Raw genomic sequence first — 6,257 nt, forward strand, 5'->3', positions numbered from 1 at the left:
GTTACAAAACTTTTCTCTGTGCTCTTTTTCACTCTTTTACTTTTTCTGACTGTGGCAAAGTTCTCAAATACTCTGACTCTGAACCTGTTTTAATTCCATAATGTGATGTGATTTCCAAATGAAACAATATAAAAAATGAACACTGATTAAAATATCCATTGCAGATTGATTTGATGGTGTAAAATGTAAAGGAGTCAGAACTGAATGTAAGTTTGCAGTGGATACTGGAGGTCTGGTCTACTCCCCTCCTAAAACACCAGCTGCACACACTTTTCAACTGAGACGTGGAGGCTAAAGGTCAAATTCACTCTCAAGAGCATCTCCACATATCCTAATTGTGATGCTTATTGCCATAACCTTCATTACATTAACATAAATTTGCAATATGCGGATTAATTTGCTGCTACTTGGCTATCGGTTCATATTATCCAATGCCCTTTTTGCAGCCTTGATGACAACAGATTAAATTTTATTTGTTTTAGAGGTAGAGTAAGTTATTATAATTTGATGAAAGATTATGAAGACAACATTTTTTTATTTATTTTTTACAAACTGAACAATGTTCGCTGATGAAAAAGAATGTGCACTGAAAAAGAAATGTGAGGCAACAGTAACACTATCATATTTTGACAGACATAAATTCAGTTTGACACAATATCAAAGCTAGTCCACTAAACTTGATTCCAAGATGTACTGTTCCCGGAAACTGGATGAATAAAAGGCAGGAAATAAAGTGGAAGAGCAAACAGCTGTCCATAAAAAAAAATTAAAAAAAATTGTGCAGTTTTGTTGGTCTGATGTGGTTTTAATGAAATGTTATATGTTGAGAAATAGAATCCAAATAAAATTCACAGAACTTGCATTTATTACTCACTTCAGTTTTGCAGTTCTGCAGAAGGCCAAACAAATACTGATGTGTTTTCTGCTGTTTTAAATATTCTCACACATTCTGATGTTATTTAGACCAGATTTACACTTCACACCTCTCATATTCAGATATCATTTATCCACTTCATTTACACCTGGCAACACAAATGTATCTCATATCTGATTGCATTCATCATGCTTTACTTGCATCACATGCAAATGCAGAGAAATTGATCTTCAGTGTCTTATTGCAATCAGGCACACTAGATGATATATAAATGTATGTATGGAGATAGGCGCAAAGTTGTATACGCTGTCTCATAAATTATTGTTCTCTGTTGCAGTGGATATGTATGTTCATTTATTATTAACTGAAATATACAATAACTGAATAGTTGAACTGTTTTCCCATAAACATCATTTTGGGGCATGTTGTCACAGTGATACCTCATCTGATATCATCAGACACTCTTTCTTGTTTGGTGTTTTAAATGTTGTCATTTTCAAAAATGTAATATTTGTTTGTTCGTTTTTTGTCTTTGCTGTTTCTTACATTTTTGACATGCTAATTTTGTATTATTTTATTTCTGCTAATAAATATAATGTATTCACATTCAGATATGTTGTGGAAGATTTTTTTCTACTTCAGTATTTGTTTTTTTTATTTAATTAATTAAAATGAATTAAATAATTTAAAATTTTAGCTCCGCCCTATTAAAGGAACTGCATTTCTGGGCAATTACAATGGAAATATTTTTAATAGCATACTCAAAGCACTGGACATGTTCAGCTCTCACATTGTATTCATATTCATATTTTCACAGTGTGAGACTTTAATTATCTTTTTATTTATATTTTTTAGAAGTAATACAAGCGGTGATCCTTTAGACATGTGTCTGTCACAGCCGGCACACACACATTTCCTAAGTCACACCTAAGAGAAAACATTAATTCCAAACAATTTATTTAACAGCTTCACAACATAATTAAGCACAAGTTCAGCTTGATAAGCACGAAGGACTTCATTGCTAAACCAAGCACGCCGGCGCTGGGATGAAATTCAGCTCTTGCTAGCAGTGGTTCCTTTACACATTAAAGCAGTCTTAATTTCAAAGAGCTACTTAATTATTTCATGTGACAAGGGGGGTATTAAAATCATAACGCCATCAATTATAGATTTGATCATTTACGGGCAAGGTTAACTATGCAGTGATGTGTGTTGGGAAAGTGGCTTTTAAAATGGAACTGGGTTAAATTGAACAGCTCACTGTCGAGAGTAATGAACAGTGACAAGTGGGTTCAATGACTACTGCTGCTAACAAGAATTCAACAATACTTAATAGTTATTTTCTTCAAAGATAACTGATATTATAATACAACACACACTGTAACCACATTAATATGTTAAATGTATACACTTTTGGCCCTCCAGCGGTTAAAAAAAGTAATCTGAATGCATTTTGTAGAAGAACATTGTTTTGGTTGTGCTTCGGCTCTGTGTGACTGTGCGGATGAATATGACCCTTCACAATAGATAATGCTTTACAATGAACTCAATTAGAGAGCTACAATTTACCTGTTCAATAAAATACCTGAATAAATTCATTGTGTTTTCAACCTCTCACGTGTTCCATCATCTCGTCGTCGCTTTCACAACATTTCAGATCCCTCAGTTCTCGTCTCCGAAAAGCCAAGCCAAGCCAATGTTGATTCTGGTTTTATTACGAGCTCTGTCACGTTCTCCTTTCTCCAGCAGACTCTCCTCTGTTCTGCGTTTGTTTAAAACGGGTGATTCCCCAGAGGTTTGAGATTTAGGGGCTGTTTACACGTCACCGTTTTCAACTGAAAACTTTATGCATTTTGACCATTCATTTACACAACAATGGCGTTTTGGGGCCTGAAAAAGCAAGTTTTTGAAAACTACACCGTTATTGTCTCCATATACAAAAACGCAAATTTGTGAAAATGGTGTAATGACAAAAATGTAAAAAAAAAAAATTGTCTTTACGTGTTCAGTCTATAAGCGTGTAGTTTTTCTTTACAAAGTGACATCGCCAACTACTGGCCTGGCAGCATAACACAGCGTTTTTGATCGTTTTCAGGGATCGTTTTGACAACATTGTTGTCTATATGCATTAAAATTCGAAGGAAAAAACGTTTATCGGTTTAACGGTTATCGTGTAAACGGACCCTAAAATTTAAGCTTGTTTTAGATGTGCCTAGTCTCGCCAGAAATTTAGGCAAGAATCGGCGATTGCAGTGAGGGGAGGAGTAATTATATAATCTTTATTATTTCATTTCTCAATTGCTTCAATATTTTTATATTATGGATTAATTCTAAATTTGTGAACACATTAACTTGTACTTCTAAACATACTTATTTTTGTCAGCAGGGTCAAAAAAGAAAAAGAAAAAGTGAAACGCCTTCCCTGCCGGTCCCGTCACCAACCAGAGGCGAAATAGACTGCGCCACTGCATTAAAGTCAGCTTTATTCATCATGTGGTTGTTGTGTGCTTTAATATAGCCACAGACTGTTACAACAAACACTTGGTAAACTTAAAATAATTTATGCCTTTTTCTGAAATTTTAAGTTTAGAGAGTTTCTCTTTGAAGGTTTTCATGGAGGTTTCAGAGACGACCACAATTCACATTTCACTGCCTGTTTCTCCTATCAGGAGCAGAGGTGGCTTTTTCCAGGGATCCGCCTCACAGATCACAAATCAGTTAACATGTTTTACTCTTCTATGGTTCAGGCAGCCCTGTAACGTCCGAGAGGTCATGAACGTGCTTTCAGTAAACCACTAATCCAGTGCTGTCGGGGAATCAGTCAGGATATTACAGACACAAGCGGTTTCAGTAGATTGTCCGGCACAGCTCAGAATCACCATGGCAGGGATAATGACACAGGATTTCCCCGGGTCAGTCTGCACAGCTATTCCATCTTCCACTCCGTAAAGGTCATGTTTTTCATTGAGCTCCCACACCATCTTCCCCGTTTCGAGGAAATTTTCCCTGTATCTAATCTATGAGTCAACTGACATAATGGCCCACTTCATAAAGGTCCAATTTAGTGTTTGACAACATATTACATCTTACCTGATCTCTCGCTCTCTCTCTCTCTCTCTCTCTCTCTCTCTCTCTCTCTCTCTCTCTCTCTCTCTCTCTCTCTCTCTCTCTCTCTCTCTCTCTCTCTCTCTCTCTCTCTCGTAGAGGTATTTTATGATCTTTTAAGATCGTCTAGGATGAATTTGGTCAGATTATAGAGACTAACCCTGTCATTTATTGCATTTGAGCTTGTCTGTTTTCATATAAATGCCTGATGGTGACTGCTACTTTTCTGAAATGCCCATATCAATCCATATGAATTGAGTGGTTCAGTCCAAATGTTAGATTGCTTTATATGATGAACAGATTTAATTTAGGCTTTTATTCACCTATAAACATTGATCAGCGAACATAAACCGAAGCTCCAACCGAACCTGCTTGACGCGTGAGAACAAACCTCTCGCTGAAACTCAAACATGTTGCGTAACACGAGAATGAACCTCATTGGTTCTTGCAGAAGCTCAAACGTGCTGCGTAACACGAGAATGAACCTCATTGGTTCTTGCAGAAGCTTAAACGTGATACGTAACACAAGAATGAACCTCACTGGTTCTTGCAGAAGCTCAAACGTGCTGCGTAACACGAGAATGAACCTCATTGGTTCTTGCAGAAGCTTAAACGTGATACGTAACACAAGAATGAACCTCATTGGTTCTTGCAGAAGCTTAAACGTGATACGTAACACAAGAATGAACCTCACTGGTTCTTGCAGAAGCTTAAACGTGATACGTAACACGAGAATGAACCTCATTGGTTCTTGCAGAAGCTCAAACGTGCTGCGTAACACTAGAGTGAACCTCATTGGTTCTTGCTGAAACTCAAACGTGCTGCGTAACACGAGAATGAACCTCATTGGTTCTTGCAGAAGCTCAAACGTGATACGTAACACGAGAATGAACCTCATTGGTTCTTGCTGAAGCTCAAATGTGCTGCGTAACACTGTGCACCTCATTGGTTCTTGCTGAAACTCAAATGTGCTGTGTAACACGAGAATGAACCTCATTGGTTCTTGCAGAAGCTCAAACGTGATACTTAACACGAGAATGAACCTCATTGGTTCTTGCAGAAGCTCAAACGTGCTGCGTAACACTAGAGTGAACCTCATTGGTTCTTGCTGAAGCTCAAACGTGCTGCGTAACACGAGAATGAACCTCATTGGTTCTTGCAGAAGCTCAAACGTGATACGTAACACGAGAATGAACCTCATTGGTTCTTGCTGAAGCTCAAACGTGCTGCGTAACACGAGAATGAACCTCATTGGTTCTTGCAGAAGCTCAAACGTGCTGCGTAACACTAGAGTGAACCTCATTGGTTCTTGCAGAAGCTCAAACATGCTGCGTAACACTAGAGTGAACCTCATTGGTTCTTGCTGAAGCTCAAACGTGCTGCGTAACACGAGAATGAACCTCATTGGTTCTTGCAGAAGCTCAAACGTGCTGCGTAACACTAGAGTGAACCTCATTGGTTCTTGCTGAAGCTCAAACGTGCTGCGTAACACGAGAATGATCCTCATTGGTTCTTGCTGAAGCTCAAACGTGCTGCGTAACACGAGAATGAACCTCATTGGTTCTTGCAGAAGCTCAAACGTGATACGTAACACGAGAGTGAACCTCATTGGTTCTTGCTGAAGCTCAAATGTGCTGTGTAACACTGTGCACCTCATTGGTTCTTGCTGAAACTCAAACGTGCTGCGTAACACTAGAGTGAACCTCATTGGTTCTTGCTGAAGCTCAAACGTGCTGCGTAACACGAGAATGAACCTCATTGGTTCTTGCAGAAGCTCAAACGTGATACGTAACACGAGAATGAACCTCATTGGTTCTTGCAGAAGCTCAAACGTGCTGCGTAACACGAGAATGAACCTCATTGGTTCTTGCAGAAGCTCAAACGTGCTGCGTAACACTAGAGTGAACCTCATTGGTTCTTGCAGAAGCTCAAAATTTGCTGCGTAACACTAGAGTGAACCTCATTGGTTCTTGCAAGCCAAGCGAACATGCTGATGACCGGAAGTATTAAGGGTTTGGATTGGAACGACATAGGGTAATTAATGACAGAATTAAGAATTTAGGGTGAACTATCCCTTTAAAAAAAATACACTTTTAATGGACTTTTACAGGACTGTTCACATTTCTTGTTAAGATTCATTTACATTGTAATAATTACAAATTGAATTACCCCCTCCAGATTCATGTGAACAAATAATTATATGTTATTAAAATTGTAACATAGGCATACCAATATTAAATTAGTATTTTTGTAAAGCCTTTCATTTATGCTGATTTAA

This window comes from Leuciscus leuciscus, assembly GCF_965113295.1.
Source record: "Leuciscus leuciscus genome assembly, chromosome: 7".
NCBI classification, from domain to species: Eukaryota; Metazoa; Chordata; class Actinopteri; order Cypriniformes; family Leuciscidae; genus Leuciscus; species Leuciscus leuciscus.